At 45.8% G+C, this 27,376-nt stretch overlaps 1 protein-coding gene and 1 long non-coding RNA gene across 2 annotated transcripts in view; one reads left to right on the forward strand and one right to left on the reverse strand.

Moving 5' to 3' along the window:
- Positions 1-27,376, reverse strand: part of DLG2 (discs large MAGUK scaffold protein 2) — an 880,772-nt gene that overhangs the window by 778,438 nt on the left and 74,958 nt on the right. The window lies entirely within an intron of this gene.
- LOC309341412 lies at positions 16,677-17,021 on the forward strand. The gene is made up of 2 exons (XR_014156314.1): positions 16,677-16,898; positions 16,929-17,021. It is a non-coding gene; the product is annotated as an uncharacterized lncRNA (long non-coding RNA).

Raw genomic sequence — 27,376 nt, forward strand, 5'->3', positions numbered from 1 at the left:
CAGTGTTCATAAGTTTCATCTAGTCTCAGGATGCAGTTGTCTGGTTTTTAAAGAACAAACTTTTAGATTTATAAAACTATGTGTAGTGTGGAGAAAGAGCTGGGCTTACACATTCCCTGGGACTATGGGTGGAATGCCTTTGGGATAAATTTGCTATGTGAGCCAGATACTATTTTGTACTATTGGACTACAACTCCCATCATCCATGACCACTGGACATGCTAAATGAGGATGATGGAATCTAGCATGGGCTACAGGGCTTAAGTACACGCCAGGTAAATAGACAGATCACATTTAAAGCACATGGCTTCCCTGCAAAGAATCCTAAGAACTGTAGTTTACCCCCTCGCAGAACTACAACTCCCAGCACCCAAAACAAACTACAGTTCCTAGATTCTTTTGGGGAAGTCACATGCTTTAAATGAGTGTATAGTGTACAACGTGTACTCAACCAGGTTCTCAATCCCTTGCTTACAGGAGTGGGAGTCTGAAATCAACAGGTTTGCAACTTGAAACAGCCAAATGGAAAATGCAGGGTGTGCATTTTCAGATTAGATCTGAGTGGTGATGAGATTCCTGACACTGTGAAGGGCCTCTGTTGCAAATGCCTGGGCCTCTGACGCTAGGACTTGTGTGCACCATTGAGAATGCTAATAGATTAAAGAATGTTCACAGCATCCCTGGATGCAGCAGAAGAAATTGCCTCTTTTCCCCACAACACAAAAGGTCTGTGATGCTTTCTGAGGACCATGCTTGGAGAAATTCCATTCTATACTCCCCCCGCTTACAGGCCATAACTTATAGGACAGGTGTTTTGCTGTTTCATCAGACTGTTGTCTCTTTGAACAGAGGATCAGAAAGATTTTTTGAGTGCAAAATAAATAAAAGGAGCAGGGACTAATCGAAACCATGGGCTGTATCCAGCTAAGTTATCCTCAGCATTGATCCACTGAAAGTTATGAACCTAAGTTAGTCTTGCCTATTGAAATATACTCAGAGTCACAAAGTGATTTCATGCTCTTTATTCAGCTCATAGTGGTGAGGAGGAATGGAAGTCCCCTCAAAGTATCTGCTTTATATACATTATTTACACAATGGGCTGCATGTGATTGGCTAATTCCGGACTTCTCCTGTAGGCCAATCAGGTTGTGGATTCACTTCTATCTGGAGCTGGATTGGGTGGCTCCTGCCGACCAATCATACTGCTGCATTGTTCTAGGACCAATCAGACTGCTGCATTCTGAATCCTATTGTTCTAGGACCAATCAGACTGCTGCATTTTGGATCCTATTGTTCTAGGACCAATCAGACTGCTGCAGTTTAGATTCTATTCAACTCAGTACATAACACCTATAAACTTGAAGGGCCAGTTCTGGGCACCACAATTTAAGAAGGATATTGACAAGGTGTGCCGAGAAGGACTACCAAGATCAAGGGTCTGGAAACCAAGCCTTACAGGGAACAGTTGAAAGAGCTGGGTATGTTTAGCCTGGCAAAGAGGAGACTGAGAGGAGGGATGATGATAGCCATCTTCAAATATTTGAAGGGCTGTCACATGAAAGATGTAGGAAGCTCATTTTCTCCTACTCTGGAGGGTAGGACCCAAACCAATGGATTCAAGTTACAAGAAAGGAGATTCCAACTAAACGTCAGGAAGAACTTTCTGACAGTAAAAGCTGCTTGACAGTGGAACCGTCTCCCACAAGAGGTTGTGGAGAGTCCTTCAACTCTTGTGATTCAACAAGTTAATAACCATGTGGCTAAAGTAGTGATATCAACGCTGGTAACAAAATCCCAGGCTGCACTCAAAGTGACTGGGGGAGGGGGAGTTTATTCAGAACAAAATCTGATCTTTGTATTACCGTTTTTATTGCTATTATTCCAGAAGCTTAATCAACCATAAACTCAATTTTCCATAACACATCGAAGAATGGAAGCAATAGAGCATGAAATGGAAGTTGCATCACCCCTAAATCATGTGTAAACAGCCACAAAACTCCAGCCACTGTTACTAGTGCTGCACACAGAACGGTACATGATGTGTGTGTCTATAGTACACATACATATACTTTCTTATCCTTTCTTCACAGAAAAAAATGTGTCTTATTTCAACTTAAGGAGCTTCCCATACGCATCCGGTTGGCCACTGTGAGAACAGGATGCAGGGCAAGAGGGGGCCACTGGCCTGATCCAGCAGGCTGTCCTTGCGTTCTTTCTTCAAAGAACTCATGGCAGTAAAAAACTTCCCTGTGATGTAGTTTAGGCTGAAGGACAGTGATTGGCCAAAAGTTACCCAATCAGTTTTGAGGATGAGCGGAGATTTGAAACCAAGTCCCTCCACTGTAGTCCCCATAATAGACAGAGGGGAAAGCTAAACATATTTGGAAGCTTTGTAGCCTCCACTTCTGACACCCTGTAATAGGTGTAATGGGTTCAATATACCGTGGTACCTCAGGTTAAGTACTTAATTCATTCCGGATGTCAGGGAACTGCCATTGGAGCCAGAAGGAGAGGGAGGGCTCCAGAGGGATTACGGAGAGCATCCCAGGAGGGAGAGAAGCAGCCCATCTTTTGGGGACGGAAATTGTTGAATGGTTTCTTTAAATGTAAAGGTTCATCATTGTTCCACCTAATGTGTATGTCTTTAAGGGGCCAGAGCAAGGGCCAGAGCAAGATAACGAGACCCAGCTTTACAGCTGTGAAACATAGCAGGGGCTGCTGAGTTGCATTGATTAAAGGTGTGTCAGCATTTGCATGTAGTATATAAGGAGCAGCACCTAGCTCTCCCATTACCCTGGGGGTTGGGTTGGTGGTTGGGTCTGGTTTGTTGTTAATGTATTTAGTGTATAAGGAGTTTTTGTTTTTTGTAATTAAAACCTTGTTTAAGTTATTTTTGAGTCCCTTTTTAATGCATGGTCTCCCCAGCAAGCTCTCTGCAGCGCTACCATACTACAAATAGCCAACAGAAATCAGCGTAGCACCAGTGGAGAAGGGGGGCAGATGGGGGAATCGGCGAGGTGGCTCCATGACTCCTCGCCGGAGACCAGCGGGGAGAGCACGGGTCCTCCGCTGCCCACACCCTCCCTGTGCAGAAGGCTTCCGCGCAGGGAGAGTAGGCGGAGACTAGGTGTCAAAGAGCTTCTTTGCTGGAAGTAGTTCAAGAAACGCCCACTGATGGATTGCTGTAATGGTTCTAGGGGTTGCTCGTGCGTAAGTCGTCGCCACACCTGGCTGAGTTACCTGGGTGAACCCTATTCTGTCTGGACAGCCACTCACCCGTGGCTGTCTCAGTCGCTGGCAGAATCCGTCAGTGGGCGTTTCTTGAACTTCTTCCAGCAAAGAAGCTCTTTGACGCCTAGTCTCCGCCTACTCTCCCTGCGCGGAAGCCTTCTGCGCAGGGAGGGTGTGGGCAGCGGAGGACCCGTGCTCTCCCCGCTGGTCTCCGGCGAGGAGTCATAGAGCCACCTCGCCGATTCCCCCATCTGCCCCCCTTCTCCACTGGTGCTACGCTGATTTCCCTCCCCAAAAGATGGGCTGCTTCTCTCCCTCCTGGAACACTCTCTGTAATCCCTCTGGAGCCCTCCCTCTCCCTCTGGCTCCGATGGCAGTTCCCTGACACCGGAGGTCCGTTCTTAACCTGAAACTGTTCTTAACCTGAAGCACCACTTTAGCTAATGGGGCCTCCTGCTGCCGCCACGCCACCGGAGCAAAATTTCTGTTCTTATCCTGAAGCAAAGTTCTTAACCTGAAGCACTATTTCTGGGTTAGCGGAGTCTGTAACCTGAAGCTTAGGTAACCTGACGCGTATGTAACCCAAGGTACCACTGTACAAAGACAACAGTTAACTTGGAGGTTTGATTAAGCAGCAGTTACAACAAACTCAGGGACACGGGTGGCGCTATGGTCTAAACCACTGAGCCTAGGGCTTGCCAATCAGAAGGTCAGCGGTTTGAATCCCCGCAACAGGGTGAGCTCCTGTTGTTCAGTCCCAGCTCCTGCCAACCTAGCAGTTCGAAAGCATGTCAAAGTGCAAGTAGATAAATAGGTACTGCTCCAGCGGGAAGGTATATGGCGTTTCCGTGCACTGCTCTGGTTCACCAGAAGCGGCTTAGTCATGCTGCCACATGACCCAGAAAAACTGTCTGTGGACAAATGTTGGCTCCCTCAGCCAGTAAAGCAAGATGAGCGCCGCAACCCCAGAGTCGTTCGCGACTGGACTTAACTGTCTGGGGTCCTTTACCTTTACCTCACAGCAAACTCTCGTTTTATGCTGACTGCTTTCTCAGCCAGCCAGGCTCCTCATGCCTTTCTCTAAGGATCATCTTCAAACTCTCATCCCAATGTCTCTTGCGAAGAAATGTCTTCAAATTACAGTGGTACCTTGGACCAAAAGGTTCGGAAACCAAGGCTCGCTTGCAGCCAATTGGAAGCCGTATGTCACGGTCCGGTCTACGGGTGATTGAAATCCCGGCTGAGGATGTTGGAACCGGGGGCAAGATGGTGAGGTGGGAGCAGGAACGAGAGTCTAGAAGTCAGGGGTCCAAGGGTCAAGAAGCAAGGAGTCACAAAGTCAAGGGTCCGAGGATCAAGAAGCAGAGAGTCAGGAAGCCAAGGTCCGAGGATCAGGAAGCAAGAAGCCACACGCAGCAAGGCAGGAAACGTATTGCTGTGGCAAAGAGCCATAGGGAAATGCTGACCTTATATCCCTTCCCAGCTCTTGCCACCAAGTGCAGTGAGTTACCAAGTGGCCTCACCTGTGTGGCCGCACCTTGCCTCTCCAGAACAAACTTAGGAAGGCCCTAGTCCTGCGAAGCCCTACTGGTCACACGCCTGGCTCCTGCATGCACTCCTGACACCGTGGAAGTCGAAACAGACGTTCGGCTTCCAAAGAATGTTCACAGACCGGAACACTCACTTCCAGGTTTGCGGCATTCGGGAGCCAAGGTATGACTGTAGTACAGTCACCACACTCCCAACTCAGTGGATGTAAAGAAGGGGACTGGGGTTTCCTCCATGCAGTTCTTATAGCTAAAACTAGGTGAAATAATAACAAGCAGGCAGAAACTTCACAGGTGAAGGCTTTCCCAATATGGACAATAAGGGGGAGCTGAATCTGTTGAATTTCTGGCTGATAAGCACTAAATTTCAAATAAGAAATATTTTTACTAACAACAACAACATACACACAAGGCTGCTTCCAGAAATAGAACGTCAACAAGTGTTAGTGGTAATACATGCTGACCAAAAATGTTAGCCAACTCATTTAAAAAAAAAAAAATTAAACCCAGAATTTCACTGTCATGGGACACACAGAGACCCCAATTGGATCCCTGCCACAGATCCACTTTCTGACAGAAATATAGGTTTAATATTATTTTGAATAATAAAATCTGCCCTTTCGCTGGTTAAAAAGCCAGCCCTAAGATTAATATGAGTTTGCCGGCCTGTCAGCAGCCAGAGATGAAGATAAATCACGTCAAGAAATTTAAAACCATTTCATTACTTCAAATTAAAAGGAAAGATTTGAAATGCAACCTTGGATGCACAAGGAAAATTACTGTGCATTCATCATCCCTAATAAATTATTGAGATGCTGTTTGATGGCTGGCAGTCACCGGAATAGGGATGAGGAACAGCATCCTGAAAACTCAATTTCCTACTAATTAAATGCTTTCATAATGAAGACGTGCTAACGTACCTGCATTTCTAACACCTCCTAAAGGGTCTGTTTGCTCTGCCTAACAACAGCTATCAAAATACTCCTCTGATTAACAGGAAACAATCAGACGCAAAACACAACTGCAGGGGTTGCAGTCAGTATGGTCAGAAGTGCAAAATCGCCAGCTCTGTAAAGATAGCAGTCGTTGGTTTAAGGCAGGGGGGCACTGGCACAAAAGGTCTCGGTAAATATCAGAAATCTACAGGCACATGAAAGTGTGCTTCCTGCTTGGTTCCTGTTTGCACTGGCTCAGCTTCTCCTACATTGAACACACTCCTTTAAACATGCCCACATTTCACTGGATATCAGGGCTGGACGCTCTCCCTCCCAACCACTCTGAACATAGAAGAGGTGCAAAGAGCTTCTCTCTGGGAGCAACTATATTTGTGTTTGGTGCAGGTGCCTTTTCCCATCTCGGGGGCAGCTGATGGGGGAACGTGCCTGTGCCATTTTCTGGGCCCGGCTGGTTTTCTCTTCTTTCGTATGCAGCAGCCGTTGTGCACATGAGGCTATTGGCAGGGGATACCATAAATTGCATACCCTCCAACATTTTTCCGATGCTACAGAGCCTAGGGCTTGCTGATCAGAAGGTCAGCTACAGAGCCTAGGGCTTGCTGATCAGAAGGTCAGTGGTTCGAATCCCCATGACGGGGTGAGCTCCCGTTGCTCAGTCCCTGCTCCTGTCAACCTAGCAGTTCAAAAGCACGTCAAAAGTGCAAGTAGATAAATAGGTACCACTCCAGCGGGAAGGTATACAGCGTTTCCGTGCACTGCTCTGGTTCTGGCCACATGACCCGGAAGCTGTACGCCAGCTCCCTCGGCCAATAAAGCGAGATGAGCGCCGCGACCCCAGAGTCGGCCAAGACTGGACCTAATGGTCAGGGGTATCTTTACCTTTACCTACAGAAAAGCAGGACATTCCAGGGATCAAACCAGGACAGCTTCTGTAAATCCAGGACTTTTCCTGGAAAATAGAGACACTTGGGACTCAGCTAGAATGGTAAGGAAAAAGCGATTTACCTGTGTTGTATATGCGGTATAACACTGTGCAGCCAGATGGTGCTGTGGAGCCCCATTTATCTCTACCTGTTTTCCCTGTTTCAATTTACAATGCAATTAACTGAAATGGTTCTTTGATGTGTCTAGATCCAGCCCTGGAGGGTCTGAAATTAATGCCTGGTGAAGGACCAATGCTCAGTGCTGGAGCATTTCATTTGCAGGCAGAGGGTCCTGGGTTCAGCATCTCTGGGTAGGTCTGGGAGAGAATCCTGCCATCTTGCAGGCCTTTTCCCACCTGGCATGGGAGGGGAGGGCCCAGACTGACTCCAGCTACAAAAAGCTGAGGCTGCTGAACAGGCTCTTGGGCTGGGGTGTTGTTTAAGGTTCTTTGTTGCTGTTAGCAATATTAATTTTTTGTGTCTTTATCTTTAGATCTTATAATGATTTACGTGGAAATGATTCAGTCATGATTGTGAACTTTTGGGTGTGTTTTTTTATTGTTTAAGGGACACAGCTGGCGCTGTGGGTTAAGCCACAGAGCCTAGGACTTGCCGATCAGAAGGTCGGCAGTTCGAATCCCCGCGATGGGGTGAGCTCCTGTTGCTCGGTCCCTGCTCCTGCCAACCTAGCAGTTCAAAAGCACGTCAAAGTGCAAGTAGATAAATAGGTACTGTTCTGGCGGGAAGGTAAACGGCGTTTCCGTGCGCTGCTCTGGTTCGCCAGAAGCGGCTTTGTCATGCTGGCCACATGACCTGGAAGCTGTATGCCAGCTCCCTCGGCCAGTAAAGTGAGATGAGCGCCGCAACCCCAGAGTCGGTCACAACTGGACCTAATGGCCAGGGGTCCCTTTACCCTTTACTATTTATTGTTTATGGCTACTGTCAGGGAACTGCCATCAGCTCAGAGGCGAGAGGTGGAAGGGCAGTTGTGTTACAGGGAACCTCCGAAAATCTTGCGAAGCAGTTCTTCCTCTGGCGAGGAGGAAAGCCCCACCTCCTGTGGAGAGGAGGTGGTGGGACCAGGGGATTCTAGGGAGAGCCTCAACACCGAGTGCGAGCAAACAGGAGAGGAGGGAAGTACCCCTTTGCCAGCGCCCATTTTGTGCTGTAGGTTTTGGTGCAGGGAGAGGCAGAGAAGGTTGTGGGTCATGCGACTGTTATGTTGGAGGAGGTACAAGGACTGACCACTCCCAGATTCTGCTAGTGATTGAGCCAGACATGAACTTACGACGCTCTTCACTGTAAATAGTTTGCACTAAGAATAAAGCCTGGAAAAGACAGGTCAGAGTCTTGCCTGTTTGCTCTCAAGCAACCACATCTGCATCTGACAGCTGCTTTTGCTCTGTTTGTAATAGGTAGATCTTTTCACGTTGTAAGTTTTAACCAGTCTATTTTTCTAGAAAAAGAGGTACCGGAGCTCACCATGAACGCTTCTCTTGTTCTCTTATAATGGCAACGGCGCCCACCTGAGAGGTGCCGGAACTGAGTTTTACGAATGAAAAGGATGCATACAAATGAAAGGATGGTGATTATGGAAGTGGTATTTCATGCCACGCTCCCCACAGCTGCTTTCTCAAAATTTCCAACTGTTTATGGATCACAGTGTGACTTATGGCTCACAGTGCACAAATTGCACAAATCCTCTTGTAAGACAGGGATAAATCATGTGTGCAAATCATGCGTCCAATTCATGATATGAGCTATGAAAACAACACAGTTAGAGTGCAAAAATATGGTATTGAAAAACTGAACTAATGGGAGGGTACCAAGCACTCTGCTTCCATGAGGTACCGGTCAGCCTATATCCAGACCTAATGACCCATCGGCCTGCCAGGCAACTTGCCAATGTTTTGCCAACAGTTAATTTTTTAATAAAACCGGTTCTCCTTTTCTGAACCCCTGAGGATGTTTTGATTGGTTCACACATTAACTTGACTGACAGGGCAAAGATATGTCCATTAATGGGGTGTCTATCATCTGAGTGGACACTTTGAAACATTTTTGGGAGGGAGGTTTGTTTTTAAAAAGTGAGAAGCCCATTATTTTCAACTTCCTTCCCCAAATGTAAGAGCTTTATGGGCAGAACACAACATTACACTAAATGACAAGTGAGAAATCCTCCTCTATAGATATCTTGCCTTGTCAGTCTAGTGGTAGTGGGGAGAGAGAGAGAGAACTACAGTCTTGATGCCCTGAAGAAAAGCCCCCGAGAGTTTCACACACCTTACCCGTGAACAATATATTTTTAGCACAACGTCCGCAAGGCAGATAGCAGCACTCAGTGAAGGTTGTTGTGGTTTTTTCCCCCTTAGCAAGACTCCAGCTGTCAATTTAAGATTCTGAGTGACTGGCGGTTTTCTGCCGGTCTTGCCGAGTTAGAACCAGGGGTGAGGAATCCAGAGAAATTGATAGGAAACATATAAAAAATTGATAGAACGGAGCTTTCCACTCACATGTAATGAAGTTGTGGAATTGTTAATGAGGCTCGGGGTGTTTGCCAGCCTAGAAATATATAAGGTGTGAGTGAATATGTGAAGACTCTTCCCTTGGGACAGACAATCAGATTGGATGACTTGTTGACCCTTGATTCTAGTGGGACGTGGGTGGTGCTGTGGGCTAAATACTGAGCCTCTTGGCTTGCTGATCTGAAGGTCGGTACAGTGGTGCCTCGCAAGACGAAATTAATCCGTTCCGTGAGGCTCTTCGTATAGCGTTTTTTTCGTCTTGCGAAGCAAGCCCATTGACAGCTTAGCGGATTAGCGCTATTAGCGGTTTAGCGGCTTTTAGCGGATCAGCTGATAAGCGGCTTAGGGCTTAGGAAAAGGGGGGAGGGGAAAAAACCCCACAGGAACTCGCAAGACATTTTCGTCTTGCGAAGCAAGCCCATAGGGAAATTCGTTTTGCGAAGCGCCTCCAAAACGGAAAACCCTTTCGTCTAGCGGGTTTTCCGTCTTGCGAGGCGTTCGTCTTGCGGGGCACCACTGTAGTTCGAATCCACGCTATGGGGTAGGCTCCCATTGCTCTGACCCAGCTCCTCCCAACCTAAGAGTTCAAAAGCACACCAGCGCAAGTAGATAAATAGGTACCACTGTGGCGGGAAGGTAAACAGTGTTTCCATGCACTCTGGTTTCTGTCACAGTGTTCCATTGCACCAGAAGTGGTTTAGTCATAATGACCACATGACCCGGAAAGCTGTCTGTGGACAAATGCCGGCTCCCTTGGCCTGAAAGCAAGATGAGCGCCACAACCACATAGTCGCCTTTGACTGGACTTAACTGTCCAGGGGTCCTTTACCTTACCTTTTTACCTTCTAGTGAGCTACAGCCCTAATGTGTGACTCCTCATCAAGGCTGTATGCACATACAACTCTGCACAGTTCTCCATATGTGCAGAGATCGCATAGAAAAACAATTAAGTATGTGCAACATGAGGTTATGAAAGGAGAGCAGGTGCAATTCTATTCCCATACAGTTCATTCTAGATACAGTCATACCTCATGTTATGTTTGCTTCAGGTTGCGTCCCACAGCGACCCGGAAGTACCGGAAAGGGTTACTTCCGGGTTTCGCCACTTGCACATGCGCAGACACGCAAAATGACCGCATGCGCAGAAGCGGCGAATCGTGACCGTGCATGCGCAGGCGCACAGGCGCAGGTTGCGTTCTTTTCAGGTTGCAAACAGGCCTCCAGAACGGATCCCATTCGCAACCAGAGATACCACTGTATGTGTAAATAAGAACATAAGGAGGGTCTGTTGGGTCAGGCCAATGACCCATATAGGCTACAGTCACACTATACATCTAAAACACTATGATACTACTTTAAATAGTCATGGCTTCTCCCAAAAGGATTCTGGGAGCTGTAGTTTGTTAAGGCTGCTGAGAGCTGTTAGGAGGCTTCTACAGTGGTACCTCGCAAGACGAAATTGATTCGTTCTGCGAGTTTTTTCGTCTTGCGAAGCACGGATTTTGGAAAAGCTTCAAAAAACACCAAAGTCTTCAAAAACCTCAAAAAAGGCTACCACACCACGTGCTATGAGTTGCTCCTCGAAGTCAAGTCGCAACTGCACCCCCTGAATGCACGGTTTTAAGAAAAAGGAAACAAACTTGCAAGACGTTTTCGTCTTGCGAAGCAAGCCCATAGGGAAATTCGTCTTGCAAAGCATCTCAAAAAACGAAAAACTCTTTCGTCTTGCGAGTTTTTCGTCTTACGAGGCATTCGTCTTGCGAGGTACCACTGTATTCCCCTCACAGAGCTACAATTCCAATAGTTCTCTGGGAAGAGGGATCTCTTCTTCTTCTTCTTCTTCTTCTTCTTCTTCTTCTTCTTCTTCTTCTTCTTCTTCTTTATTCTTCATCATATTTATATACCACCCTTCAGCAAAAGATTTCAGGGCAGTTCACAAGATAAAAATGCAAGGTAAAAGCACAAATAAACAGTTAAAACAAAAACAATAACACCCCCCCACACACACACACAAATATTATTTAAAGGCTTTAGAATATTAATCAGCCAAAGACCTGGTTGAAGAGGAATGTTTTCACCTGGTGCCTAAAGATATATAATGAAGGTGCCAGGCAAACCTCCCTGGGGAGAGCATTCCACAGACGGGGAGCCACCACAGAAAAGGCCCTGTTCTCATGTTGCCACCCTCCAGACCTCTCATGGAGGAAGCACATGAAGATGGGTCTTAGAGGAATATGGCAGGGTCTGGGTTGGTTTATATGGAGAGAGGCAGTCCTTGAGGTAGCGCGGTCCTGAGCCATTGACTGTCAAACCACTCTGAGGTCTGTAGCTCTGAGAAGGGGGTCTCCTCATAGCATTCTCCCCATTTGATTCCAAGCAGCTGGTGTTCACAGGCTTACTGCCTCTGACAGGATCAATTCCTGCACTTACCAGCTAGTAAGCAAAGGATTCGATGCTGCTGCTTCAGGGGGCGGGAAATTAGGTGACAGAAACAAGAGAGCATGCTGCTAAGGCAAAAGTTCCAAATTCGCTCGTTATTCTGAAACACGGCAGCAGCAGATACTTTATAATTTTGTCAGCTCTTGTCGCTCAAATAAGCCTTTAAAACTTCAGCACAAGATTGCTTATAAATCACGCGTCTCCCCCCGCCACAAGCCCGCCACATAATAAATGCCACACGAGCTACAAGCTATCAAAACTCTCCATTAAATATATTCTGACAGCGTTTCAGTTCTGCCCAGTTGAACAATATCAATGTTTTGTCTACAATATATTACTTAGAGCCCGTGATCCTTCTGCTACGCGGTACATTCATCAGGGAATGTTGCACTCCAGGAGAGGAGGGGGAAAACAGATCACTCGTGGGCGAGAGGAACACTACAGCAGATGCTCTCATCATCCTTCATCGGCAAAGAGCAACACTGATCCATCATAAGTTCAGGTTGGCCCATCCATTTCATTAAGACACAATCAATTTAAAAAAAAAAAAAAATTAGGACTGGCACCTGATTTATTCCACCACTCCCATTAATCAGCTAATAAATAAATCTTACCCATCTGAACTGCTGTGTGAACTAAATGTTCAAAACTTAGGAATATACAAATATAAGAACTTAAGAAGAAGCTATGGCACTGTCAGGGACTGTGCTGAGGAGAGCTGCACTGAAGAGGAATGGTGCTCAGGATCCTGAATCTTCCCGGGAGCAGGAGGGCAGTACAGTCAAACCTCTTCTTACGTCCGCCTCCACTTGCATCCATTTCGCCCAACGTCTGTGGCAAACCCGGAAGTAACCGGCGGGTTTGCCACCATTTGCACATGCGCAGGAGCGACAATTGCCATTTGCGCATGTGCCTGCACACAACGGCGCCTCTCCCAGTGACCCGTTTCGACCTCCAGACGGTCCTCCAGAACGGATTATGGTCACAGGTAGAGGTTCCACTGTATAGATTTGGAACAGCGGTTTGCAGAGGGACATAGTTCAGAAGGCAGAAGCTTGGAAATACTGGGTGGAGAAGAAGCACTGGGAGAGAGAGAGTTAACAGATTCACTGTCTCTGGAAAGCATTCATCCGCTCAGCCCAAGGTCAAGAAGAGCAGATAAGGTGGCAGCACAGAAAGGGCAGTGCAAGACGCAGTAGTGACTTGGGTGACTAGGAAGGAAATGGGTGGAACCCTTAATTGGGAGCACCTTCACTCTGAGGAATGGATTCTTTGTTCTCTCGCTGTGGTCATTAAAAGTTTCTAATTAGTAAGACGACTCCTTTTCCTTTGTTCTGCTTTGTTTTTGTTTAGTCGTTTAGCCGTGTCCGACTCTTCGTGACCCCATGGACCAGAGCACGCCAGGCACTCCTGTCTTCCACTGCCTCCCACAGTTTGGTAAAACACATGCTGCTAGCTTTGAGAACACTATCCAACCATCTCGTCCTCTGTCGTCCCCTTCTCCTTGTGCCCTCCACCTTTCCCAACATCAGGGTCTTTTCAGGGAGTCTTCTCTTCTCATGATGTGGCCAAAGTATTGGAGCCTCGGCTTTAGGATCTGTCCTTCCAGTGAGCACTCAGGGCTGATTTCCTTCAGAATGGATAGGTTTGATCTTATTGCGGTCTATGGGATTCTCACGAGTCTCCTCCAGCACCATAATTCAAAAGCATCAATACTTTGGCGATCAGCCTTCTTTATGGTCCAGCTCTCACTTCTATGTATCACTACTGGGAAAACCATAGCTTTAGCTATACGGACCTTTGTCAGCAAGGTGATTTCTCTGCTTTTTAAGATGCTGTCTAGGTTTGTCATTGCTTTTCTCCCAAGTAGCAGGCGTCTTTTAATTTCGTAACTGCTGTCACCATCTGCAGTGATCATGGAACCCAAGAAAGTAAAATCTCTCACTGCCTCCATTTCTTCCCCTTCTGCTTATTTACTGCCAAAGAGGGGGGAGGAAACGATTCCCTGAAGCCTGACAGGCACACCCCCTGGAAGCTAGATCTGCCTCAGCAGCCAACCCTGCCATGCGACCTCTACAGCGGCCTCTTGGAGAACAGGAGGGACTGCTGGTCTCCTGCCTCCCATGTTCCCAATATAGATTATTATTTCCCCCTTGTTCCTGATGTGAATCTTCCCTCACCCCTTCTTCTCTCGGGGTAGATGCACCATTTTGCAGCTTGCCTCAAGTGTCAAAATGTTTTGGGTTGCACTGTCTCACTTTTCTAATCAAGCCACAGCAGCTTAGTACAAAAAAAACACAACTGACCATACTTACAGTTATGTCTGATTTTTAAGGGCTATCGCTCAGCAGCAGAGCACCTGCTTTGCATGCAGAAGGTCCCAGCATCTTCTCATAGAAAAGACCCCTCTCTGAAACCCCAGAGAGCTGTAGCCAGTCAGCGTGGACCAGGGTTCTCCAGCTGTTTTTGGACTGCAACTCCCATCATCCCTAGCTAGTAGGACCAGCAGTCAAGGATGATGGTAATTGTGATCCAAAAACAACTGGAGACCCAAGTTTGGGAAACCCTGGAATACAGAGCTAGGTGGACCTGTGGTCCATCTACCTTCTTGTGATTCTATTGTTCTAGTATTTCATGAACTGCAAGAAGATGAGACCAATCCATTCTGAAGGAAATCAGCCCTGGGTGCTCAATGGAAGGACAGATCATGAAGCTGAGGCTCCAATACTTTGGCCACCTCATGAGAAGAGAAGACTCTCTGGAAAAGACCCTGATGTTGGGAAAGATGGAGGAGAAGGGGATGACAGAGGACGAGATGGTTGGACAGTGTTCTCAAAGCTACCAGCATGAGTTTGACCAAACTGTGGGAGGCAGGGGAAGACAGGAGTGCCTGGCGTGCTTGGGTCCATGGGGTCACGAAGAGTCGGACACGACTAAACAACAAGTATTTCATGGAGACATTGTTATATTTTGCATAATTGGCAAAAGATAACATTTTTCATAATCTAGGACTCTGATCATTTTGGTGTGTTGCTGGATTTTTCTGTCATTTGCACACCATAAGTCTTTGGAATCGGCTTTCCTCTTTTTTTTATTTAAGTGTTTAAGATCCAGAAAACTATGTGGCTGGCACAGATCATTACATCATTACATTTTTACTTATGTATTTGCTTTAACACAACCGAGGCTGGTCCCACACAATTACAGGGTTAAGTGTGTGCAGAAAAAGCCCAGCCGGAATTCCTTTTTCTTTTTTTCTTTTTTGCAATTACCGGAAGAATGATAGTTCTTCCCTTCAAGTTCTGGTTTGATTTTGCTAATCACTTGCTCAACGGCAGCATTTTAAATTAAGCTCATTATAAGGTGGGAGCCTTTTGCTGAGATCCCTCTGCTGAGCTAAGATGGCTCATTCCATTCCAACAGCTGCTAATTAATCCATCATTAGCTGGGCCCGAAACTTGCGGTTCTATTTATTTAAATGATGGCTAATGTGAACTTCGCCCATTGGGGGCAGCAGGTTAAATGTCAATTTAATGAGCATGTGTTAGTTATCGCCCACCGTGGTTGAAACGCCACTGGTACATTGGCAGCACATGGCAGGGAGGGGAACTGACTCCTTTGTCCTAAGAAGCCAAAATCGCATCCCCAATCTGTTTCTTCTCTCCTTATTAACTGCACTGTCCCAGTGGGAGCCTTTTAGGAAGGGAGGGGTTAGGAGAGGAGGCAGAAGGAGTAATCGTCTCAATTAAGCCAGGTAAAAGCACCAATAAAGGCTTATCAATTAAGCAGCGGATTCATTATAGTCGCTAGTAAACCTCCGCTTCCGCTGGCAGTTGGCGCAAGGGCTGGTTTCCAACACACTGCATCAAGACGTTGAGCTCCACGGGACCAGCTGCAGAATCGTAATAGCCCTTAAAATAATTGCCTTCTTTGCAATCCATCATAAGGATTTTCACAGGGTTGCCAGGATGCAACCTGGAGCCCCTGCACATATGGTTGCAAACTTACGCTTAAAAAAAAAAAAATGGGTCAGTGGGCACTGCCAAAGATGGGTCAAAAGTTGGAGCCAGACATAATATTGAATATGATGCATGGTTAAGACTATGGAATTGAAGTTTAAAGTTTGCAGCATGTGTTACCTTAAAGGAAAATGTAATGAAAATGATGTACAGACAGTACTTAACACGGAAAAGTTGGCTAAAATGTATAGGATGAATAATGTTGGAAATCTAAAGAGAAGGATGGAGATTTATATCATACGCGGTGGACATGTGACAAGGTAAGATCATTTTGGGAATTGATCTACAATGAATTGAAAAATATGCTCAAATATACCTTCCCAAAAAGCCAGAAGCGTTTTTGCTGGGCTTGATGGGAGAGGAAATAGCAAAGGCAGATTGAAGACTATTTATGTACACCACAACTGCTGCGAGAACTTTATTAGCCCAAAAGTGGAAGTTAAGGGGATTAACGATGATGGAGGAGTGGCAGACAAAGATCATGGACTATGCGGAACTGGCAAAACTGACCTGCAGAGTTTGAAACCAGGACGAACTAAAATTCCAAAGAGACTGGAGTAAATTCATTGACTATATAAATAATAACTGTAGAAGTTTGAAGACACTAGCAGGATTGACATAAATCCTACGACGTGGACTTTATAAAATAAGATTAAACTGTGGGATATAGATTTGAAAAGGGACAGCTTGTTGGCGGGATGGAGGGAAGTCGTAAGCTCGGCAGAGCAGTAGGGAATGAGATTGGGAGGCATATATTGGAAATTATTGTTTATTGTTTAAAGTGAAAGTTTAATAAAAAATATATTTATAAAAAAAAGTTGGAGCCAAAGGGTGTTTTGGTAGCGCAAGAGGGTCTCACCCATTTTGATTTTATCATTTCCCCAGTTTTCATTTCAGTTTGCGGCAGCAGTTTGTGAATTTTTAAAAGTCCTTAAAGAAATTTGTCAGTGTATTGCAAATTATTCACACTTTTTTGTGGGCAGCTTTGCCCAATATAATGCAGTCTTGTATGCTGATTTCAATAAAAGGTGCATTTTTTGTTCAGTTTCTGTTAATTGATCCTCATGAAAACTTACAGATTCTGGCTTCACACAATTAACTCAAGGCAGTGTCAATTTACTCTTGGCAGAAAGCCAAGGTCTGCTTGACCTAGAAACTACTTACTCTGATTGGTTAACGACCAGCACTCAACTCTGTTATCTAGGAATGCTAGCACAGTTTGGTGTTAGGTGTGTTAGGAGTAGGAGTGCTGTGTATGGTTAAGAGAGAGAGAGAGAGAGAGAGAGAGAGAGAGAGAGAGAGAGAGGATTTATTTTACTTTGTTTTGTATGCAGAAACTTTGCTGGTTTCTTTTCCTTTTAATAAATCCTGTAAATAGTTATTCTGAGTCTAGCTGATTAGTCATTTCCACCTCAACTAGCTTCTTCGCTGTGCAGGAAAACTCTTCTACGTTTGGGCTAAAGCCATTAGAGCTATGCCTGACACTTCAAAGTTCCATGATTTTTGTGCCCACTTTAGTATATGCACATTTCTTGGCTGAAGAACTGCATCTCGAAATTTGGGAAATGTGCAAATTTTGAAGGACTGCCAGGTTTTGGGGCACGCCTTGTTATGGAAAATGCAAAGTTGGTAGATCTGCCTTTAAAGGTGAATTGAACCAAATTTCTCCCAAGAGGCAGCCTAGTGGGATCAATAAGAGCAGGGTAGAGAACTATTTTCTGCCCTGGGCCTACAGTCTTTCTTGGGCAAACTTCCGAGGGCCAGTAGCTGGGTAGCACAGTGCTCTGGTTGGCTGTGTGGTTCTGAGGGAGTGTTCCTCTGTATGTTTAATTGATTCTCTCACCACTATGTACAAGGCCTGACAAGCTCTCTGTTTCCATCTCATCAAGACTGTGCACTGCTTTTGTGCAGTTTTGCTAAGTAAAGTGTAACCAGCCCCTTTCTCTTGGGGCTCTGTCTGCATTGTTTAACTGACTTTGCTTTAAAAAAAATAATAATCCATGGCTGCCTTAGGAGTTGTGCACCAAGCTGGAACCAAACAAGTTTAACTTTTTCGAACCCTTGTACCTGTAGAACGGGGGGAAACTCCCTCAGCTCAATGCCTGGCACAGTAGCCAGGAAATAGTTAGCAGTCTTTAATGGGCGAGATTATAGGCTTATTACAGAGGTGTTGAAAATGGCTTGCATTTGGTGGTTGTGGCAAAAAGTTGAGCCAAGGCTAACTTCAAAATTGGGCAGCTGCGGCTGCTGCTCAGGAGAATATTTAGGCCTGTTGGTTTGAAGCGACACTGGATTTGGTCCTCCACGCAGGTTCTGCCTGGTGATGACATTGTGAACAAATGTGTCCAGCTGCTGTCAGTAAAACAGCAGTTGCCATCCTCCTCAAGGGAGAGGCCGATTTCAGCTGCATGTATAAAGCACCTTCTGTTCGCCACAGTCTAAGAACGCATGTGGTGTTACTCTTGAGAGCTTCGAAATGTTAATGATTTCCTCTTCTACGAAACTGCAAGCACACCGTTCATTTAAAGCACATGACTACAGTGGTACCTCAGGTTACATATGCTTCAGGTTACATACGCTTCAGGTTACAGACTCCGCTAACCCAGAAATATTACCTCGGGTTAAGAACTTTGCTTCAGGATGAGAACAGAAATTGTGCTCCGGCGGCGCGGCAGCAGCAGGAGGCCCCATTAGCTAAAGTGGTGCTTCAGGTTAAGAACAGTTTCAGGTTAAGAACGGACCTCAGGAACGAATTAAGTCCTTACCCCAAGGTACCACTGTTTTGGGAACTGTAGTTTACGCCCTCAAATTGTTGTTATTATTATGTATTAAATTTCTATACTGCCCTTCATCTGGTATATAAAAACACTAAAATACATGACATAGTAAAGGTCAGAGGCGGAGCTAGCTGCTCCGACACCTGGAGCGGCGCACATTCTATGCACACAGGGGCAGGGCCATGGGGGTGGGGCAAGCGTCCCAGGGGGCGAGACACTTATGGGGGTGGAGTGAGCCCCCCATGGCGGGCTGCTTCCTGGGTGGAGTGGAGGAGTCGCACCGCTTTGCCAGCAGCCTTCCTCCCTTCCCTCTTCCATCTGACAGCTTGAGGGAAGCTTCCCCCACCCCCAGGAAGCAGCCCGGGAGTGGGGGGCAATTGCGCACTGTCCTCCTGCAACTCCCAAGCCTCCCCTGAGTTGTCAAAATGAAGGGGGAATGGGGGAAGGCCGCCGGCAAAGCGGCACAGCTCCGCCTCTTCCCCCGCGGCTAGGGGTAGGTTCGGGAGTTGCGGGCGGGCGGCACACCGAATGTCACCCCCTCAGTGATGACACCCGGGGTAGTCCACCCCCACCGCCCTCCCTTCCTCCCCTCTTGGTAAAGGTAAAGGACCCCTGGAAGGTTAAGTCCAGTCAAAGGCGACTATGGGGTTACGGTGCTCATCTCGCTTTCAGGCCGAGGGAGCCGCCGTTTGTCCACAGACAGCTTTGTGATGTCATGTGGGCAGCATGACTAAACCGCTTCTGGCACATGGAACACTGTGACAGAAGCCAGAGCGCACGGAAACACCGTTTACCTCCCGGTTGCAGCAGTACCTATTTATCTACTTGCACTGGCCTGCTTTCAAACTGCTAGGTTGGCAGGAGCTGGGACAGAGCAACAGGAGCTCACCCCATTGCAGGGATTCGAACTGCCAACCTTCTGATCAGCAAGCCCAAGAGGCTCAGTGGTTTAGACCACAGCACCACCTGTGTCCCACATGACATAGTAACAAACAAAAACAATACCCCTCAGTACACACACACACACACACACACACACAGTTTAAAAGGCCATAGATTGTTTAATTAGCCAAAGGCCTGGGAGACGAGGGTAGAATCTACACACATATAAAAACCATCCTGAAAATGCTTTTTTAAAAAGCGTTTTTAAAAAATACATTGAATTTTCCACTAGGCTCACAGTCGCCATCTAGTATCACGTTGTATATTGCACTTAAAACACGTGTGAAACGTTTTATTTGCAGCTGTGCTACTGAGTCTGAGGGGTGTTTTTGCCTGGCGCCTAAAGATATGTAGTGAAGGCACCAGGTAAGCATCCCTGGGGAGAGCATTACACAAACAGGAAGCCACCACAAAAAGACCTGTTTTCGTGTTGCTGCCCTACAGACCTCTCATGGAGGCAGCCTCAGATGATGATTCCAGGATGCGCGTCTGTTCATATGGGGAGAAGGTGGTCCTTGAGGTTTTGCGGTCCTGAGTCATTTAAAGCTTTATAGATCAAAACCAACACTTTGAACTGGGTCGGGAAACTAATTGGCAGTCATTACAGTTGGGCCAGGATTGGTGTTATATGCTTAAACCATCTTGCTCTGGCATGCAACCTAGCCACTAAATTCTGCACCAGCTGAAGTTTCCATACCGTCTCCAGAGGCAGCCCCACATATAATGCATTGCAGTAGTCTAACCTAAAAGCTACGAGAGGATAGGGCTATAATCCCCAGCACCCTCAAACTACAGTTCCCTGGAGGCGATGCTTTCTGCCCAGGTAAGAGGTCATTTGCACAACTGCCATAACACCCAAAATTGGTTCTCATTTTGGGAGCTGGAACGCCATTCACATACTTGCTTCCATCCTATGGAACTCCCTGCCACAAGATGTAGAGGTTGTCATTGGCTTCAATGGTTTTAAAACGGAATCATGTAAATTCATGATGAAGGGTGTGTTTTATCCCCACATCACCCCTGGCTTGTAAGTTAGGCTGAGAGATAGCAACCAGTTGGCCTAAATTACCTAGTAAGCTTTGTGGCTTTCCTCCCACCACAGAGAGGTGAAAATTTCACTGGGCTCGTGGTTGGAGGAAGATTTACACTTCCTTTACCACACACTGCAGCCCTGATCCTGCTTCCCCCAGCCCCAGGACACACACCCTCCTCAGTCGCACCCTCCTTGAGTATTTTTGCCTGGCAGTAAAGTTTCCTAGAATTCTGATGACATTTCTTGCTTACCTGGGTGGAACACAGGGAGACAGGTGTGTGCAAAAATAAAATTTATACCCATTGCTCCACCCACAGTTTCTTCAGGCCCTGCCCAGCACTAGCGTGTGGCCCCCATAAGGTTTCTCAGAAGTGAATGCGGCCCTCAAATCCCTGATTTAATGTCGTGCCCAGTTTACCTTTGAGACAACTGTTTTTGTTAATCCAAAAGAAGACATGTGATGTTTTGTTCTAGTACAAAAGAACAACAAATGGTGCATTTACTAATCACATTCCATGCAGTGTGACACAGACAAGACGTGCATTAAAAACAACGGAGCCACTTCCACTCGTGACTTTCTTTTCTAATTAAGGATTTAGTTTAAGACATTCAGCTTCCATAATGGCGCTCTTGAAAGCAGGATCTTGTTAGCAAAGTTCCCTTAGCAGCCACAGAAGAGGCAAACTGTCTGAGCAAATCGAACAGCACCTGGCTCTCTGTGGATTCAAATCAGATTAATAATATCCTTGTTCCCCATGAGTTAGCATTGCTTGGCTTCATGGTTCTCTTCCCCATACCCGACGCAATCAGAAAGTAAATTAAGGCACTTACAGTGAACCAAAACTTCCCGTGTTTCCATGGAAATGTTCCTAAGGCTCAGCTCTAAGTTAACCGGGCTGCTAAATACAAATCCCTTTGTTGCCAGCGAGTCCTTTTCCAGTGCAACCCCCACTCCCCCAGGGGCTGCCTCCTGTGTTTGCACCAACATGCTCAGTAACCTTCCACCCTGCAAAATGTGTCTTCATGACAGCTGATGTCCAGTTCCACTTTGCAGGCTCGCTCAGATCTTGAGTAGCAATCTTGAACAGAAAGCAACCGTGCGTGTTCAGGTTTGTTTCTGTATTTGTACATACTCTCTTCCCTTGGTCCAGCATGGAGATGATAGATGATAGATTAGATAGATAGATAGATAGATAGATAGATAGATAGATAGATAGATAGACAGACAGATGGTAGGTAGGTAGATAGATGATAGATAGATAGATGATAGATAGATAGATAGATAGATAGATAGATAGATAGATAGATAGATAGATAGATAGATAGATAGATGATAGAGATAGATAGATGATAGATAGATAGATAGATAGATAGATAGATAGATAGATAGATAGATGATAGATAGATGATAGATGATAGATATAGATAGATAGATAGAGAGAGAGAGAGAGAGAGAGAGAGACAGACAGACAGACAGACAGACAGACAGACAGACAGATGGTAGGTAGGTAGATATAGATAGATAGATGATGATAGATAGATAGATAGATAGATAGATGATAGATAGATAGATAGATAGATAGATGATAGATGATAGATAGATAGATAGATAGATAGATAGATAGATAGATAGATATAGATAGAGAGATATAAATAGAGAGATATAGATAGACAGACAGACAGACAGATGGTAGGTAGGTAGATATAGATAGATAGATAGATGATGATAGATAGATAGATAGATAGATGATAGAGAGAGAGAGAGAGAGAGAGAGAAAGAGAGATATGATAGATAGATGATAGATAGATAGATAGATAGATAGATAGATAGATAGATAGATAGAGATAGATGATAGATAGATGATAGATGATAGATATAGATAGATAGAGAGAGAGAGAGAGAGAGAGAGAGAGAGAGATAGATATAGACAGACAGACAGACAGACAGACAGATGGTAGGTAGGTAGATATAGATAGATAGATGATAGATAGATAGATAGATGATAGATAGATAGATAGATAGATGATAGAGATAGATAGATAGATAGATAGATAGATAGATAGATAGATAGATAGATAGATAGATAGATAAGCACTTGAAAATTGCTGGTCGTTCCCCCACCCCCGCCCGTTGCAGGAACTGTAACGTGCTGTGCTAGGTTGCTGAATGGGTCTGTTACGGAAGAGCACCAAATCAGCTTTAATTAGGCAGCCAGGTAAATGCGATGGAATCCCACCCAAACAAAGCTGCACCCTGGAAGCACCTGATGTTATGCACGGACCCAGTGTCTGAGTGGTGAGAGGTTTCAGGGGCCCTAGCAGGTATCTTGGGTTGGGCTTCCTTGGAATGAAGGTCACAACTTGCTGGGATCTTCTGGCAGCAGAAGGACCTGTAGCTGAGTGGTAGAGCACCTGCTTTGCATGCAGAAGGTCCCAGGTTTGAGACCCAGCATCACTGAGCTGTTGCCAGTCAGTGTAGACAACCCTGAGCTACATGGGCCAATGGTCTGACTTAGTATAAGGCAGCTTCCGGTGGCATTTCTCTGCTATAAGGTTTATAGCAGGGGTGGGGAGCATCCAACCTGCAGGGAAAACATGACTTGCCAGGGGCTTCCCCAATGGGAGCCTTATAGTGCATTGGGAAGAGAAAGCAGGCTTTGACTCTACCTCCCAGGTGAGGCCTGTCAGATTGGGTGGAAGGGAGGAAGCCCAACAGTAGGTGGAGCCAGAGCCAATGGTAGACAGAGCCAACTTATGGAGTCATAGAATCGGAAGGAACCGGCAGAATCCGAGACCAGGGAGAAGAGTCGGTGGAAGAAGATTGGAAGAAATTTAAAGATTATCTACAGAAATATTGTAAAATTAAGGAATGTTAGAAAGATGTTGGAATGAAGTTACATGGCTTTAGCAGAAATGTTATAAAGAATTAAGTATAATAGATTGTAATTGGATTAAAGGAAAAAATAATGTTAGAATTTGTTTAAGTTAAATGATAGGACAGAAGTTTGAGGAAGATGGAAAGGATTTGCTGAAACAATTAATCGAAGTGGAATACAAAAAAAGGGAGGTGTGAGGAGGTTGCTGAAACAAGTAAAAGAAAGTTAATAACATTGAAGGTATAGGTTGTGTTTCTTTTTTCTTTTTTTTAATTACTTTTCTTTTAATTTTGTTATGTATATGTGGTATTTTTGTTTTTATATTGTATTGTATGGTTTTGTTATGTTTGATTCTTTTTCTTTTTTCTTTCTGTAACTTTCAAAACTTTAATAAATTTAAAAAAAAAAAAAATAGAATCGGAAGGAACCCAAGATACATCTACTCCAACCCCCTGCAATGCAGGAATCTCAGCTAACGCATCCATGACAGATGGCCATCCAACCATTGCTTAGATACCTCCAAGGAAGGAGAGTCCACCACTTCCCGAGGGAGACTATTCTCCACTGCCAAACAGCTTCAGAAAGTCCTTCTTGATGTTGAGTCGTAATCTCCTCTCTTGGAATGTGAATCCATTGGTTCGGGTCCTACCTTCCGGAGCAGGAGAAACCAAGCTCATATGGTTCTGGTCTGGTTCCTAGCCTTCTCCTTGCTGAGTTCTACATGGGCAGCACTGAGAGTAAGGAGGAAACTGACAGGCAGACCACTTCCTGGCTGGCTGGTTGTAAGCAAGAAGGTTGGAGGGGCTGGCTGAAGGCGGGCTGAGGTTGTTGATGTTAGGATCTAGTTCCGTTCCTTCAGAACAGGCGTGTGGAGTTGTTGTATGTCACATGTCTGTTTACTTCCAGTCCGCTGGGAACTTCTGTTGTATATAGCGTTTGACTATGCTGTTTGCTTGGACACAAAGGGAAGCAGACATGTTTTTCCTTGGTCCTGATGCTGAATAAATGCTTGTAAATATGCTTACATATGCCTCTGTCCGGGACGCGGGTGGCGTTGTGGGTTGAACTACAGAGCCTAGGACTTGCCGATCAGAAGGTTGGCGGTTCAAATCCCCACGATGGGGTGAGCTCCCGTTGCTCGGTCCCTGCTCCTGCCAACCTAGCAGTTCGAAAGCACGTCAAAGTGCAAGTAGATAAATAGGCACCACTCCAGCGGGAAGGTAAATGGTGTTTCTGTGCACTGCTCTGGTTCACCAGAAGTGGCTTAGTCATGCTGGCCACATGACCTGGAAGCTGTACGCCGGCTCCCTCGGCCAATAAAGCGAGATGAGCACCGCAACCCCAGAGTCAGTCACGACTGCACCTAATGGTCAGGGTCCCTTGACCTTATGCCTCTGTCCGCTACTTCTGTTGCAAAGAGTTCTTATCTCTGCTAGCTTGCGTGCTCAGTCTCTAAATGTCTCTGAGGCTTGAGTCGCAGTTTTGATGCTGTTCCGAAAACCAGAGTTTGCCCGGCTGCCGGCTGGTGGGCTGGAGCCAGCTAGGGGCCTGCCAATTGCCCCCGTCTCGCCGGACACATCCCAATAGTTCGGACAGCGCCCCTTTCACCCTGACAGATGAACCTCCGCTCACCTTTTTGAGTTCTCTGGAGGCAAGTGCCCAGTGCTGATATTTAGAATCCAGATCATAGTCTGCAACCTTCCCTGTTAGTTGACATCGTGTTGCTTTGGGGCAGAAGAAGAAGAAAGGAGAGAAGGAAGGCTACTGAAGGTATTTTGATATTGCTAAAGGGAAACGTCAAATGCCTTCACAGCTGCCAGGTCAGCCGTTTACCAATGTGGATTTACAAATATTATTTTTCATTCCAGTTTATCCCGCATTGCAAGGCAGCAGACAGCTGGCGATTCCAGGCTGGGGGCCAGATCCCTTTTACATGACTCCTGGGGGTGTTCCGCATGGCATGCTCCTGTTACAAGGCCAGGCTGTGCTTGCTCTCAGAGGAAGGGCCCACGCTCTGAAGATCTGCAAATGATGCACAAGGCAATATATGCATGCAACTTGAAAAGAAGAAAATCGCCTAGGTCTGCTCATTTTCCATCACTGACTGTGCCCCTACTTGCTATGGGGAAAAGGAGCGAAGATCTATGCAGGACTTGCTGACAACAACCGCAGCCACTGAAAGTTCTCAAGGTTTTCCCAACTGAAACTATGTTCTTAAAATGCAGACAAATTTTCATTAGGACTTAAAAAGGGGGGGGGGGAAAGAAATCACAAACTGATGCAGAAATGTAGTGAACTGAATTTAAGTTCAGAAGATCTGAGAAAAACGGAATGGGACGTAGTTCTACTTACAGGTAGGTAACCATGTTGGTCTGCCATAGTTGAAACAAACAAACAAAAAAAACCTTCCAGTAGCACCTTAAAGACCAATTAAGTTTGTTATTGATATGAACTTTCGTGTGCATGGTATCTGAAGAAGTGTGCATGCACACAAAAGCTCATACCAATAACAAACTTAGTTGGTCTCTAGGGTGCTACTGAGGGACGTGGGTGGCACTGTGGGTTAAACCACAGAGCCTAGGGCTTGCTGATCAGAAGGTCGGCGGTTTGAATCCCCGTGACACGGTGAGCTCCCACTGTTCAGTCCCTGCTCCTGCCAACCTAGCAGTTCAGAAGCACATTAAAGTGCAAGTAGATAAATAGGTACCACTCTGGCAGGAAGTAAAATGGCATTTCTGTGCACTGCGCCAGAAGCGGCTTAGTCATGCTGTCCACATGACCCGGAAGCTGTACGCTGGCTCCCTCGGCCAGTAAAGCGAGATGAGCACCGCAACCCCAGAGTCGTCCGTGACTGGACCTTTACCTTTACTAAGGTGCTACTGAATGTGACATAGTCATGCATCCCTAACCTCTCTAGGACCAAATGAGATGTGATGATGGCAAGATGTTTCAGCTGCAGATAACAAAGCATTGGCAAGACTTCTGCTCCATTTGGGCCAAATAAATACTTGGTACATCACTTTTTGTAGCAGGAATTTCAGCCAGGCTCACCCACCACCATAGAGAAACAAAAGGTTGGTCCAAACTTTCTTCCTGCTGTGTTTTTTTTAACATGCTTGACAGTATGAAAAATGTATTTCCCCCCCCCCTTCCTTTTTTCTTCTTCTTGCAGTCCTTGGAAGGAAAAAAACCACAATTATCTTCTTCATTTAAACTGCTCTCACTTGACCTCTCTGTCAGTCAGGGGATTCCTGAGGAAAACACTGCTCTCAATTAACTTCGCTTGGCCTTGGTGACATCATCATGCAAACCGCCTGATTGGCTATGTACCCCATTCATTGTGAGATCCCTGATTGGTTGAGATCACGTATGTGATTAATAAGGAAAGGAAGAAGACCAAGGGTGAAATGGAACTGAACAGGGCCGGGGAAATAGGTGAGAATTTGCACAAGCTAAGCATTTTTCAGGAGACATTTCCACTCAGTGTAATAGCTAGTTTTGGCACACATCCCCACCCCAGAAGCAGAGAGTTATTTGATTCAAAGACACACACACAAAAAAGTGCTTTTGTTGCATGAGGGAAGTAGATATATAAGGAATGTTTGGCAATGCAGCGTACTTGACACAATCATCACCTCGCAGAGGAGGAAAATTAAAGCAAGCCATCTGGAAACTGAACTGGCAGTTTTGGAGAACCTGGGTCATGAGTCAAAGCACAAGAGCTACATAGCACTTGCTTGGATTAATCACGATTTAATTTGCACAAGCTTGATTAATCTTTCATTTATGCAAGAGCTGGAGACGAGACTGAATTGTTAGCAGCTAGAGATGAACAGAATGGCCAGGAGTGCCGATTAAATGCTGGAAGGCAAGGGACAGAACACCTCCAAGAGCCAGCAGAACATAACCTGAGAGGTGTGTCCCAAGATCCCATCTGACGTCACCCTGGAATGTAACTGTCACCCTGGAATGTAACTGTCATTTAGCAGATGAGCGAAGCGGCATGGAAGCCGGCCTCCAATTACACGCTGCTCAAATAATTCAGAAGAAAAATGCGGTAAGAGAAGTGCTGCTTGGTCAGATGAAAAATCCATTTAGTCCAGAATTC

The sequence above is a fragment of the Podarcis erhardii genome, assembly GCF_964252035.2.
Source record: "Podarcis erhardii genome assembly, chromosome: 4".
In the NCBI taxonomy this organism is placed as follows: domain Eukaryota; kingdom Metazoa; phylum Chordata; class Lepidosauria; order Squamata; family Lacertidae; genus Podarcis; species Podarcis erhardii.